The sequence below is a fragment of the Apodemus sylvaticus genome, chromosome 1 (assembly GCF_947179515.1).
Source record: "Apodemus sylvaticus chromosome 1, mApoSyl1.1, whole genome shotgun sequence".
NCBI lineage: Eukaryota > Metazoa > Chordata > Mammalia > Rodentia > Muridae > Apodemus > Apodemus sylvaticus.
Genome location: NC_067472.1, coordinates 159255926 through 159272025, shown reverse-complemented (window position 1 = coordinate 159272025; position 16100 = coordinate 159255926).

The following is a 16100-nucleotide window of genomic DNA, read 5'->3' as shown; positions in this document are numbered from 1 at the left end:
ACCTCACTGTCTATGCTGCAGCTGGGTTTCTATGGAGACCACACACTTCACATCTGAGTGATGGTTAGATCAATTGCGTTGAGATGGTCTGGGGAAAATTCTCAGTTCCCATAGAATTGCCTTGCTGCTAAGTAGTACTTGTGTAGTGGAAACCTTGTTAGTGTAACAAGACACACTGCCAACTGTGTGCAAGCTTTAATTACCCTGTGACCCTGCTGCATTGCTGGGCTGCACAACCTCATCATTCATGCCTTGGCCAACAAGTTCCCAGTTAATGATAACCTGGCTCCAGTATGTAAGTCCATTTTGCATATTTTGTGCATAACCGTTCTACAGGATATTTGATGTATTATTTGTATTGGTAGTATACATTGCAATATTATGTGAAATGTAAGATCTGTGTATGGATGATAGAACCAACCACTCAAGTGTCATGCCAATGAAAACACCAAATAAACATTGAACAGTGAAAGCAAAAAAAAAAAAAAAAAAAAAAAAACCAAAATAATAAAACAACAAAACAAAACAAATGAACAACAAAAACAAAAATAAACAAAAACAAAAAATAAAAACTCAGTAGTCGGATTTGTTGTCCTCTGAGAAGCAGAAAGCAAGTTTGCAATAGATTTCTTAGATGCCTGCCTTACCTGAGAGCTGAAAGGAGGACCCACAGGAAGCAGTCAGTGGGTATTTTGTTAATGGACAAGAAAGAAAAAACTACTTCATGGCAGCACTCTGCACTGTATTGCAATTAAAGATGTCATCGAGCACATCACACATTCCTCTAGCACCAGAGGTCTGCTGTGGTCTTTGCTGGGCTCAGGCATGGCTATGACAGATTACTGGAATGGAGTTCATTGTATGAGCAGATGCTAGATTCAAAGCTGAGTCTCTGAGACCCTAAATTTGTTATCTACTCCTGCTGTTACTTGGCTCCTTTTCTTGTCTTTATGTAAAATAAAGGAAGCACACTGTAGCTAAGATGGCAGACTATCTTTAATGCAAAAGAACACATTTAAATTCAGTGCACAACTTCTTAGAACTCTCTATTTCCTCGCTGAATAAGAGTCATAGGAGAATTGACCATGGTTTAAGCATCTGAAGTATTCTAAACTGTTGAACATCATGTCAGAAAGAAGGATGGGAATGACTTGGATCACAGAAATACTGTTTTCAAAAGGGGTGCACTCACTTCCTAGGAAGTGTGAAGGGTTGGAGGACACTGGCCCATGCATTTTATTAGGTATTGTTTTTCTTTGTTTTCTTTTACAATGTTTATCTTATTGACTTATTCTTCTACTAAACTTATTAACTAAAGATCAGTGAAATTACTGTGAGCCCCACAGTGGCCAAGGGGCCGGATTACTAGCATCTCCAGTCAAGAAACTGACATCAACCTCATTTCCTAGCCCAGGTAGGCATTTTTCTGCTAGTGGTTTCTTCTACCTTGGAGTTCTCTCTGGGTTTTGAGTTCCATACAGTTCACAGTGGTCTGTCCTCTTGTGGTTCACCTTGTTCCTGTCTTTGTGTGTGCATTCTGTGGATATAGCTTTTCACAGTAGTGCCTGGGCACATAGACACAGTAATTCCCTGAAAATTAGTCAGGATTAGACTAAAGAGTATTTAGTCAACTGAAGCCATTTTTACATCTAAAGTCAATCCATCATCTTCCAGGATTGGATACACAAGAAGCAGTACCTTGCTGAGTATCTGCAGGTTCTTAAGACACATATTTTAGATATGCTGATTTCAAACTTAAGCACAATTTCTGGGGTTTCTGGTATTTTCTCAGCCAATTCATAGGACATATGTGGGCTGGACTATGTGATTCCTCATCTCCTCCTACTCCCTTCCCCTGAAAAATAACAAGACTAAAAAAAAAAAAATTTAAAGTACTTTCTATTTTCTTATTTTTTATTAGATATATTCTTTATTTACATTTCAAATGATTTCCCCTTTCCTGGTTCCCTACTCCCTGAAAGTCGATAAGCACTCTCCCCTCCCCCTGTTCCCCAATCAAGACCCCTGCTTCCCTGTCCTGGTAGTCCCCTACAATTTGTCTTTAAAACTGTCACTAGAAGATTCATCATAGATTGTTTAACTGGAATTTAATAGAGAAAAATACCAAATCTTAAACAGGGCTGAAAGATTCAGTCATGTTGCATATATACATGTCACAGATTTTATACAATTAATTTTAGTTCTGGCCATCATTGTCCTCTCTCAGACCTTCTCTTTTACAATCACATATGTACAGATATTCAGTGCCAGCATGTGGTGAGGCTGGGGAATGAAGATCATGAGTCTGGAGACATTCCAGATTAAAAGAAGTATAAAAGAAACAGAAAAATGAAAATATTAAGTTGAGCAGTCAGTTAATCAAGTAGTAAACAACTTATTGGGTGGCTCTTATCCAATCAGAACATAACTGATTCCTACCTACAGAAGTGAAGAAACAATAACATAAAATAATAACCAAAGATGAAGTCACTGATTCCTTTGGGAGATGAGTCTCAACTAAAGTAGTGAATATTAGAAATCTATGTTACTTGAAGGAAATTATCTCGGATGATTCTTCTTTACTGAACAGTTCTATATATTTACCTTCCTGATACATACGACTATCATTGGTCTTTTAGATATCATCAGTATCCAGTATTCAACTTCTGTGCCTGGTTGGCCTGCCTATCTTCATCAGCAAGTAATCCATACCCTTTGTATATGGAAGAGTACCCATGCCCCAAAATAGTTTTATTTAATTATTTTTTGTTTGTTTGACAGTTTTAGACTTTATGTAATAAATTTTAGTTTTCCCCACCATTGCCCTCTCCTACCTTCATGTCTTTTGCCATGTATGACTTGCTGAGTTTAGTTAGAGTGACTTCTTCAAGTGTTGGTAAAATGTTATATACTGGGAGAAGCGCAGTTTTTCTGTGGCTGTACCACCCATTCCTGAGCAACCCTTAAAAGGAAATAGCTGCCTTCCTAAGACCCACCCCATCTATGATGAATGTTTATAAGCCCAATCCTATGCTGCTCTTATGCAGAGTTCATTTGCAATGATTTCATGAGAACATGTCTACATGACTATATTTCATCCAGATTTTATTGTTGTAGTTGCTCTTCCTTACAGTCTTAGCTCTTACAAGCTTGCTCATACCTTTTTTTGCATAGTTTCCTGAATGTCAGCTTTGAGACAGCTGTCCTATTTAGTGTTCTATTGGTATATCATTGGCTGTGCATTAATCAACATCTACTGGTTTCCTTTTGCACTATCTCGATATAGCTAAGGGAATCAATTTCTCTTCCTTTTCAGTTACTTTGGCCATGTGTTTTATAATAGCAATGAGAAAAATAAGTAACACACTTGCTTTCCTTTATCCAAGCAATTCTTCTGTCAAGCTGTTATCAAAGGAGTCCCAGACACCTTCCACTGAGAAGTACTGGGAGTTAAATTGTCAAAGATAAGCATGGAAGTAAAAAAAGAAACCCTAATAAAAAAGAAAAGAAATACAATTGAATTATGAAATACATGAAATTTTTTTAAGCATTAAAGATACTGTAGTTCATTTTCTCTAGTGTTAAAGGAGTAATGGTATTCGCTTAAACTGTATGTATTTATTCAAAAGGCATTTTTGAGCAATTATACAATGATTAAAGTTAATATGAAGCACTGTTTTGTAAATCTACATCACTATCATGTGGTACACAATAGCTGGTGGTCTGACTTATTAAAAAAGTACAACTAACTATGGAAAGTGTATTCTGATCAGAAAAGAAACTGTTGATTTAAAAAATATTTAGTTCTAATTTAGACATTGATTAGCCACATGATATTCTGACTATGGAAGGAAAGATGAGGAGAGTTGTGATTAGCAAGTAGAAGCTATGTCTGATTCTTAACATGCAAAATATTCAATTTGCTCAATATATATACACAACATATATTGGCGACTATATAGGATGGTACCAGATCAGTTATCTAAAACATATCTTTTACTTCCTGTAAATTATTATTTTCTATGTAATATGTTAACATGACTTTGTCTTTTATAATAGATCACCATACTTGTGCCTGCCTTTATAATTTTTATATTTACTTTAAAATTTTTGTAACTCAATGTAACAAATTATTTTAAAGCATACAGAGTTCAGCCTCTGCTTTGAAGCATCAAATTAAAATATATATGAGTTCACCAGACTTTATGTGATAACAAATACAGTAGCACACCCAGGACAGGCTGGCTGTCCATCTGTTCACACTTAAACACATATTTGAATGGGAAAAGAATCTCGGCTGGAAAAGATAGCCAATAACAGTGCCAGACTCCATATTTTTCCTCTTATGTCCTAATTATCTCAGTGATAACACTTATACTCTGAGTGATAGGCTGACAAAGGGCAAATAAATCTACATTTTTTATTGGAAGACTTACTAGAGTCAAGGTAGAGTCTTCAGATATTAACCATTCTATAAACATGTCGGGGGAATTATAACAAGACTGGTATACAAACAAAAACTGAAGAATTTAAAGACTGAACCAAATTTCAAATTAGAAAAGTTTTAATTTAAAAGTTGATCATGCATGAAATATTTATAAATGCTTACTCTTACGACTAGGAGATGGCTCAGTGGTTTAGAGTAGGGAGTGATTTTGCAAAGGACCTGAGTTAAGTTCCAAGAGCCCATGTTGGGCAACTGTCTGTAATTCTAGTCCCATGAGTCCCATGACTTAAATAAATAACCACACTCTTGTGCACAATCCCACAAAGAGACAGACATACAGACATATAATTACAAAATAAATATTTCAAAGAATTTTTAATGGTTGCTGTTACATTTTTTTAATGGCAAAGAAAAACCTGGTTTCAGCAATGTCATCGGCTATCTGGGATTGTAGGAAAATCTGATTTTCACAGCAGTGTAAGCATCACATACAATTAGATATTACAAAATTCATGGTATTTTGCTGACTTAACTGACAAGACAGTGTGTAGAGAATAATTGTGTACTTGAGTGAGCATAATTACTAGTGTATGATAATACATAAGAATATATTATTATAAGCTAAGTATAATCAGATGCAGATATAAATATGTCAGGTGTCCCTGATTACAAAAGAACACTTTGCTAAAAAGAGGCTCTTGTGTCAGCCACTAACATTTGTAGTCACAGAAGTTTATTTCTTCAATGGACATCAATTTTATCTTATAGTTTTTGATGATGTTAAATACAGGAAAAGTTGTCTATTCTCAGTTAGATCCTGTTGCCTAAAGTCAGGTGAATTACTAGAAAAGAAGTGTATGTGGGCAGATTTGGGAAAGTGAACACTGGCAGATAATTGTGAAATGTGAATCCATGTAGGCAGACAAATATCTATGAATCTCACATCCATGGTTCCATGGTACAGTTGTCTCATAGAAGAAGGCCATGTGCTTAGCTAAAGGAAGAAAAAAACACCATCCCCATGGTGTATGCCAAAAATTAAGGCTACTGCAGTCCAAATATTCACAGGAGTATAGGGATCTGGAAAGTAAGGGATGGTACATGAAACCTGACTCAGGCCTTGGCACCTGCTTTGGCTTCATGGCCACAGGAAGTATGTGGAGAGATTTCCCTGAAGTCATTCAGTGTCTGCAAGAACAGTATCTGCTTATGCCTACAAGAATTGTAATTTGGATCTGTGCCTGGAGCTAACCCTGTGCTCTCCATACACAGATCACGCCAGGAGAGAGCAGGACTCCCAGAAGTGCTGATACACCAGAGAGCAAAGGTGAGAACTCCACTTCAGCTAAAATTCCTTGCCAAAGAGGGACTCACCCAGAGCCTCTCCTCCCACTGAAGCCCAACAAGGCATTCCTCTGTCACATTTTTGGCTGGAACCATTTGTACCCTTGGTTGATGGTTTAGTCCCTGGGAGTCCTGGGGCTTCTGGATGTCCAACATTGTTTTTTCTTCCCATGGGGCTGTAAACCCCTTCAGTACCGCTGGACCTCCCTACAAGTCTTCTATTGGGGACCCCACACCCAGACCAATGGTTGGCTGCTAGCATCTGCCTCTGTATGTGTAAGGCTCCAGCAGGGCTCCTCTGGAGACAACCATGGCATGCTCCTTTTGGTATGCACTTCTTGTCATCCGTAACTGTGTCAGGGTTTGGTGACTGTTTATAGGTTAAATCCCCATGTAGGTCAGTCTCTTGGTGGACTTTCCTTCAGTCTCTGCTCCACACTTTGTCTCCATTATTGCTCCTGTGAGTATTTTGTTCCCATTCTCAGAGGAACCAAAGCACTCTTCTAGAGTGTCCTATGGTCTGAAAATTGTAACTTGTTTATTTTGAGCTTTTGGAAAAACCACCACTTATCAGGGAGTGCATACCATGTGTGTTCTTTTGTGATTGGGTTACCTCACTGAGGATGATATTCTCTAGTTGCATCCATTTGCCTAAGACTTTCATAAATTCATTGTTTTTATAGCCGAGTAATATTCCATTGTGTAAAGTTCAAAGCACACATTACACCCCACACAATAATAGTGAGAGACTTCAACAGCCCACTCTCATCAATGGAGAGATCATGGAAACAGAAAATAAAGAGAAACAGAATGAAACTAAGAGATAAACTAACCAAATGAATTTAAAAGATGTCTATAGGATATCTCATCCTAAAACAAAAAAAAAATAAACCTTCTTCTCAGCACCTCATTATACCTTCTTTAAAATAGACCATATAACTGGTCACAAAAATGGCCCAATAGATGCAAGAAGATTGAAATGATCATAAGCATCTTGTAAGAGTACCATAAACTAAGGCTGGTCCTCAATAACAAGAACAACAGAAAGTCCACATACACATAAAAGCTGAACAATGCTCTCTTCAGTGATAACCTGGTCAAAGAAGAAATAAATAAATTGAAGACTTTTTAGAGTTTAATGAAATAGAAGGCACAACATAGCCAAATTTATGGGACACAATGAAAGCAGTGCTAAGAGGAAAACTCTTAGATCTGAGTGCCAAACAAAACAAAACAAAACAAAACAAAACAAAACAAGACAAGACAAAACAAAACAAAACAAAACAAAACAAAATCAACCAGGAGAGATCATAAACTAGCAGATTGTCTTAGTCAAGGTTTCTACTCCTGTACAAACATCATGACCAGGAAGCAAGTTGGGGAGGAAAGGGTTTATTGAGTTTACAATTCCACATTTCAGTTCATCACTAAAGGAAGTCAGGACTGGAACTCAAACAGGTCAGGAAGCAGGAACTGATGCAGAGGCCATGGAGGGATGTTTCTTACTGGCTTGCTTCTGCTGGCTTGCTCAGCCTGCTCTCTTATAGAACACAAGAACACCAGCCCAAAGGTGGTACCACCCACAAGGGGCCCTCCCTCTTGATCACTAATTGAGAAAATGCCTCACAGTTGGATCTCATGGAGGCACTTCACCAACTGAAACTCGTTTCTCTGTGATAACTCCAACCTGTGTCAAGTTGACACACGAAACCAGCCAGTACACAGATTAACAGCACACCTGAAAGTTCTAGAACAAAAAGAAGCAAACACATCCAAGAAGAGTAGAAAACAGGAAATAATCAAACTCAGGCCTGAAATTAACCAGTATAAAGAATCCATAAAACCAAGAGCTGGTTCTTGAGAAAATTAACAAGACAGATAAACACTCAGCCTGCCTTACTAGAGAGCACAAAGACAATATTCAAATTAACAAAATCCTAAATTAAAAAGTAGATATAATGACAGAAACTGAGGAAATTTTAAAAAATCATCAGAGCCTACTACAAAAGCCTATACTCAACACAACTGGAAAATCTGAATGAAATGGACCATTTTCTAGACAAATACCAAGGGCCAAATTAAATCAGAATCAGTAAACCATCTGAAAAGTCCCATAAACTTTAAAGAAATAGAAGTAGGCATTATAAGTCTCCCAACCCCGCTACCCCCAAAGGACCAGATTGATTTAGTGCAGAGTTCTATCAGATCTTCAAAGAAGACTTAATACCAATACAATACTTTGCAAACTATTCCACAAAATAGAAACAGAAGGAACATTACCCAATCCACCCAATTCATTATATGAAACTATAGATACACTAATACAAAAAACACAAAGACCCAAGAAAGAAAGAGAACTTCAGACCAATTTTCCTTATGAATATTGATGCAAAAATATTCAATAAAATTCTTGCCAACCAAATCCAAAACCACACCAAAATGATCATGCATCACAATCAAGTAGGCTTCATCCCAGTGATACAAGAATGGTGCAATATACAGAAATCCATCAATGTAATCCCCTACATGAACAAACTCAGAGAAAAAAAGATAATTTCAGTAGATGCAGAAAAAGCATTTCATAAAATCCAACACCCCTTCATGATAAAAGTTTTGGGAAGATCAGGAATTCAAAGCGCATACCTAAACATAATAAAAGCAATATGTGGCAAACCAGTAGCCAACATCAGACTAAATGTAGAGAAAATTGAAGCAATTCTGTTCAAATCAGGAACCAGACAAGGCTGCCCACTCTCTCCCTATTTATTCAATATAGTACTTGAAGTCCTAGTCAGAGCAATCATACAACAAAAGGAGGTCAAAGGAATACAAATTGGAAAGGAAGAAGTCAAAATATTACTATTTGCAGATAATATGATGGTATACTTAATTAACCTCAAAACTTCTACCAGAGAACTCATACAGCTGATAAAAAAACTTCAGCAATGTGGCTGGCTATACATTTAACACAAATGAATAAGTAGTCTTCCTAAACTCGAAGGATAAACAGGCTGAGAAAGAAATTAGTGAAGTGACACCCTTCACAATCATCAAAAACAATATAAGCTATCTTGGTGTGACTCTAAACCAATCTGTGTGAAAAATCTGTATGACAAGAACTTCAAGTCTCTAATAAAAGAAACTGAAGAAAAACTCAGAATATGGAAAGACCTCCCATGCTCATGAATTGGCTGGAATAATATAGTAAAAATGCCCATCTTGCTGAAAGTAATCTGCACATTCAATGCAAACCCCATCAATTCTAATTAAATTATTCATAGTGTTAGAGCAATTCTCAGATTCATTTGTAATAACAAAAGAAAAACCCAAGATAGCGAAAAATATTCTCAGTAGTAAAAGAACTTCTAGGGGAATCACCACTTCTGTCCTCAGGATGTACTACAGAGCAATAGTGATTTAAAAAAAATGCATGGTACTGGTACAGTGACAAGCAGGTAGATCAAGGGAATAGAATTGAAGACCAAGAAATGAACCCACATACATATGGTCACTTGATCTTTGCCAGAGATGCTAAAACCATCTAGTGGAAATATGACAGATCTTCCAACAAATGGTGCTGGTTCAACTGGTGCTTAGCATGTAGAAGAATGCAAATTGATCCATTCTTATCTCCTTGTACAAAGCTCAAGTCCAACTGGATCGAGGACTTGCATATAAAACCAGATACATTGAATCTAATAGAAGAGAAAGTGAGGAAAAGTCTAGAAAATATGGGCAGTGGGGAAAAGTCTAGAACAGAGGAAAAAAAGGGGGAAAGTGTAGGACAGAGGAAAATTTTCTTAATAAAACACCAGTGGCTTATGCTCTATGATCAAGAATTGACAAATGAGACCTCATAAAATTGCAAAGGATCTGTAAGGCAAAGGACACTGTCAATAGGACAAAATGGCCAACAACAGATTTGGAAAAGATCTTTACCAATTCTACAACTAATAGAGGGCTAATATCGAATATATACAAAGAACTCTAGAAGGTAGACTCCAGGGAACCAAATATCCCTAGTGGATATTAACCTAGAAAACTGGAATACCCAAAACATAATATACACATCAAATGAGGTACAAGAAGAACGGAGTAGTGGCCCTTTGTTCTGGAAAGTCTCAGTGAAGCAGTATAGGGCAAAACCAGAACAGGGAAGTGGGAAGGGTTGGGTGGGAAAGCAGGGGGAGGGAAAGGGGCTTATGGGACTTTCAGGGAGTGGGGGTCTAGAAAAGGGGAAATCATTTGAAATGCAAATAAAAATATATCGAATAAAAAAAAAGAAATGAAAAAAAAAAGAAATATTTTCCTTGTAGATTTTCAGTTTTATCAGAAAAATGTTTATAATTCCACTTTCAATCTACTTAGGAAAATTTTTATATGTACCATTTTATCTGTAATTTTCCATGATAATCTTCAATTTTAACATGTTATTCTATATTTTTCTACAGTTTTATCAAAAATATTTTACATGTAAATCTTCAATTCTATAATAAAATATTTCTACTTCCTAAAAAAAAATGGGGTATAGAGCTAAATAATGAATTCTCACCTGAGGAATATCAAATGGCCAAGAAGCACCTAAAGAAATGTTCAACATCCTTAATCATCAGGAAAATGCAAATCAGAACAACCCTGAGATTCTACCTCACACCAGTCAGAATGAATGACTAAGATCAAAAATCCGGGTGACAACAGATGCTGGCAAGGATGTGGAGAAAGGAATAGTCCTCCTTGCAGGCGGGATTGCAAGCTGGTATAACCACTCTGGAAATCAGTCTGGCATTTCCTCAGAAAATTGTACCTAATTTTACCTGAGGACCCAGCTATACTACTCCTGGGCATATACCCAAAAGATTCTCTAACACATTACAAGGACACATGCTCCACTATGTGGAGCCATATTTATAACAGGTAGAAGCTGGAAACAACCCATATATCCCTTAAATGAGGAATGGATAAAGAAATTGTGGTGCATTTAAACAATGGAATATTACTCAGCTATTAAAAACAATGGCTTCATGAAATTCACAGGCAAATGAATGAGTCTAGAAGATATCACCCTGAGTGAGGTAACTCTGTCATGAAAGACCACACATAGTATGAACTGAATGGTAAGTGTATATTGGCAAAGAGCATGGAATATCCATGATACAATTCAGGCACCACTTGAAGATCAAGAAGAAAGACCAAAGAATGGATGCTTCAGTCTTACTTAGAAGGAGGAACAAAATAATCAAAGGAAGAGGAGGGTTGGAGGGACTTAGGAGGAAGAGACGAGAGGGAGGGCAAAAGGAAGGGCAGAATCAGGTATGGGAGAAAATGGAGGACATGTACAGAGGGTCAGGAAATTGAACAGAGTTATATAGCAATGGGGGTTGAGGAACTCAGGATATCAACCAGAAAGTCCCAGATGCCAGGAAAGTCCCAGGCACCAGGAAAGCAAGAGCCTCTCAGGACTACTATGGGGATGACATTAACTGCAATACCCCAAAATGGGGAGATATAACCTGTGGAGACCATATCCAGATGAGGGGTAGAGCCACCCACCCATCTACAAAAATTTAACCCAGAATTGCTCCTGTATAAAGGAAATATAGGAATAAAGAGTGGAGCAGAGACTGAAGGAAAAAGCACCCAAACACTGCCCCACTTGGGGATCGATCCCACATGCAGACACCAAACCCAGACACTATTGTGGCTGCCAAGTAGTGCTTGCTGACAGGATGCTGATATATCTGTCTTCTGAGAGGCTCTGCCAGATCCTAACCAATACAGATGAGAATGCTCATAGTCAACCATTGGACTGAGCACAGGGACCTCAATAGAGAAGTTAGGGGAAGGACTGAAGGAGCTGATGGGGCCTCATTTGGCATCAGTGGGAGGAGAGGCCCTTGGTCCTGTGAAAGCTTGATGCCCCAGTGTAGACGAATGCTATGGCAGTGAGGCAGGAGTGAGTAGGTGGGTGGTCGAGCACCCTCATAGAAACAGGGGGGATTGGATAAGGGGTTTGCAGAGGTGAAACCAGGAATGGGGATGACATTGAACTTTAAAAAATAAAATCTTCTATTAAAAATGAAAATTAATAAAAAACTTTATAAGGTTAAAAAATAATTGTACTACCAATTAGTTTATGGAGAATGAAATTCTATATTTGGACATGGACACAAACAGCCCAACTACAACTCCCACTTTGCCAACTCCACATTTATGTATACCTTGTTCATCACAACTAATATAACTTTGATGTTAAAGCAAAAGTAAATTATAAAGTAACTGACTTGGAGCAACCATGCTTCCAAAATAAGGTTCACCATTGATCCCTCCACCCATCCATTCATCTGCACGTGCATTCTCCCATGCCCCCACCCATCTACCTATCCTTATTATTACCCACTCAGCCACTCATTTATTTATATATTCCCATCCATCCTTCTAATGAATCATCCATTCAAACCACCCACCTGCCCATCAATCAATACATCCACCTACCCACCTATCCAATGTTCTATCTACCCATTCACTCATACACCATCCACTCATCTACTCACACATTCATATAAGGATACATCCATTCAGTCATCAATCCATTTTCTAAACCATCTACTTAACCTCCTGTCCACCCCTCTACCTGTCAACTTCCACATCTACTCATGTACTATCTCATGAAGTAAGTAATATAACCGAGGGTTTACTAGTTTTAATACTTTGAATGACTGAAAATTGACAATGTAAGAAAGAAAGAGAAACGTTAATTAAATGGACAAATTTTATGTCTCAAGATAAGAAACTGCTCTCATAATTATTTCTATTTTTTTTTTCATTTCTGGAACTGATTACCAGGTCATCTTTATTTCTCTCTTTCTTCTTTTCCATTGACAGGTGGAAAGACTAAGAGTTCTGGATGCCTAACCATAGTTTTTGTTTTTAAGGTACATTTAAATATGTGTTCCACATATGAGAACAAGCATGGGATTTCTCTTTCTTAATGCTTTGCCTGCACATTGTGCATTTAAACCACATATGTGCCTGGTACCTATAGAGTTCAGAAGGGGCATCAGATTTTTATATCCTTGAAACTGAAGTTACAGACATGATCTACCACCCATGTGGATGCTAGGAACTGAGTCCATGTCTTCTGTCAAACCATGTCTTCTGTCTTAATCAGACATCTACCAACCTCTTCACCCATTCTTTCAGTTCTCACTGCAGGGATACGCCAGAGTCTCACCCCCTGTCCTGAAGAAATTATTCCTGACTCATCTGACTAATCTCAAAACACAAAAACTTACATTTGGAGTATGTGTATTTAAAATTATTTGTAACTGATCATAGGATAGCCCATGCGAAACCTGGTTCTTGTGTTCTGTTCTTTGCTATTTGTTATGTGCCTGGTCTACATTCTGCTTTTTCCAACCTCCATTTGTTTTGATTTCCAGGCCTTTGAGAACATGTTCTTGTATCCAACCCCTGATTTCTGTCCTGTCCCTTTCTATAAGTAACCAGTAGGCACAAACTGTCCTCTGCCTCAGTTTTCCTTCATGATGAACACAGGTTCTGGATAGATCACCCATCCACATAGGCTCACACAGGATAAGCATGTGACTGAGACTTACTAAAAGAGAATAGGAACAACCCATTGAGACATTGTTTGGCATATGGAAGAGCTTTTAGAGGCAACATCCCAAGATCAAAGCCTCAATCGTCTATAAATTACTATGATCTTGGGTCAAGTTGCTAGTGTCAGTTTTCCTTGGGGTCAATAATTCACAGATATCTAGAGTAAGCTTCTTAGAGCTGGTTGTGGTGTGAATGCTAACATGATACCTGACACATAAATGTAAGTCATTTAAGTTTTTACAGGTTCATATAAATGCATTTACTATTTGCTATTATAGAAGTATGACCTTGTAAACATCCCTTTCATTTAGTGTTTAATCTCCACCTTGTTTCTAGCACCCATTAGACAGGGAATTAATACGTGAATTGACTTTTTGACCTAGAAAATACTTTAGTAGAGTTTTATTTACTGAACTCTGATGATTAAATTTAATGCACATTGAAACAAGTTATGGTCCAAAACAAGTTATGGATGAACTCTCTTGCAGTGTTTACTTGAGGTTTTGGTAAGCTTTAAAAGAAATAAAATATGTTAAAATATTTGGCACTCTGTCAGAAATGGAGGGAATAGCCAATATAAGTAAAGGGCTCTAATGTTTTGTCACCTGTTTGAAATATGTCTCTTTTCAATTGGTCAGGAACATGATTGACATCTCAGTTCTTCACCCTTTGCAAGGCTCTAGGGAGGATGAATGTTTGTTCATTCCTATGTTTTCTCCATTGTCAGGGTCTCAACAAGATGTTGGTTTATGATGATTCTCATAATACATTTACATCCAGCGGGGCGTGGTGGCGCACGCCTGTCATCTCAGCACTTGGGAGGCAGAGGCAGGTGGATTTCTGAGTTCGAGGCCAGCTTGGTCTACAGATGAAGTTCCAGGACAGCCAGGGCTACACAGAGAAACCCTGTCTTGAAAAACAAAAACAAAACAAAACAAAACAAAACAAAAAGAAAAAACATTTGCATCCAAAAACTGGAAGTCTATTAAAATAAGTCTCAACCTTCGTTATTTCTGTAGGATTATTTTCCATGCTACTATTAGAAAGTCACAGTAAAAGCACAATGAGAAAAGGTAATCTCTGAACAATCTTCTGTCATTGTCTTCCGATGTCTCATTCATCAAGGCATTACTGTTTGTAGCCATAGTGCATAGTGGCCACGTTCCCCTCCTTTATGGCACTTGCCATGCTTTAGCCATCGAGGGTGTTCCCAAGATTCACTTACTAAGAAACTGGACCCTGAAAGGTGTATTTAATCACTGGGAGGGGACTGACTTATGAAGCCCCGATCTAACAAATAGACTGGTCCACTTATGTATTTATGTTTGAAGAGAATGATATGAGGTGAGGAAAGCTGCGGTGAGTCTGAATGAGGATGTCTAGCACTAATATGTGATAAGGTCTACATAAAATGTTAGGGCTTAGTCAACCATTGCCTGGCTAGCCTGACATTATAAGGAAACTTTCTCATGCCCAAGTTGATTACATATTCTATTACATTCTGTGCCCCTGGAAACTAATCATTATAGAAGGCAGGAGAACTGTTTTGTATTGTTATCCATAACAAGCTTGAACCTGAACCAACCACCTAACAGTGCTTCCTGTACCTGTTTATAAGCTTTTATGGTATTTGTTTTTATAAGTTGCCCTTGGGATGGACCCCAACAAAGAGGACACATCCACCAATATAAGAAACTATATGGAATGAGACTTTCATTTGAGTAAATGTGGAGTAAATTTAAGTTTACAAGACCACCCTGGGAACAGTCATCTTACTTGGCAGAAAGAAACATGTACAAGGGTAATTAAGATCCTTGTTGGCAAGTTAAGACATGGATGTTAGATAAGGCAAGTCCCCTGCAACAGTTAAAAACCCCAACCAATGGGAGCAGGGTAAGTATACAACCAAGACATGTTCCTAAAGAAATACTCCTATGAAATCTTGGTTGGAAGAATAATTTAGCATTGATATTTATAGATCTCATGCTTTAAAAATCCTGTAGGACCTTAATTTGTGGTCGCAGTTCAGATCTTGATTTGCAATATGGCCCTGCTCAATCAGTCTTGGGTAGGGGAAATCAATAAACCATCCCTAGTGGTAATCAATCATCCCTAGTGTGTGTGTGTGTGTGTGTGTGTAATACATAAGGAATACATAGTCACACAGGTTTGGTGTCATGTTCTCCTCTGGCGTTATATGAACACAACCAATACACCCAGAACAGGAAATCCCAAATCTGCATTTCCTTTTGGGGTGACATAGTTTTGCTGCTTGCCAAACAGGAAGGGGAGGGTGGGATGTGGGATGAATGTTTTAGTTCCAAGGTCTCCTCTCATAGTACCTGAACACAGCCTGTATACCCACCCAGAAAGTAAGTCAGGAACAGGAGTTCATGTTCCACACTTTCCTTTGTGGTGTCAGATTCTAGCACACAGGCCAGAGGGAGAAAGTGGAGCCTGAGGTAAGCAGGATTCTAGTGCAGTTGTGAGCTAGTGCCAGGAACAAAAGGGGTGGAAGACAAGAAAAGACCTTATTTGGAACACTTAATGTTGCAGTTCTTTGAGAAGAAGACCTTCCCTATGACGATCTTGAATGAAGAAGCACTCTGAGATGATCTTAGCTTTTTTGTATTTTTTTAATGAGGGTGGATATGAATGCATATGAATTATTAGGGGTGAACCAGGGACT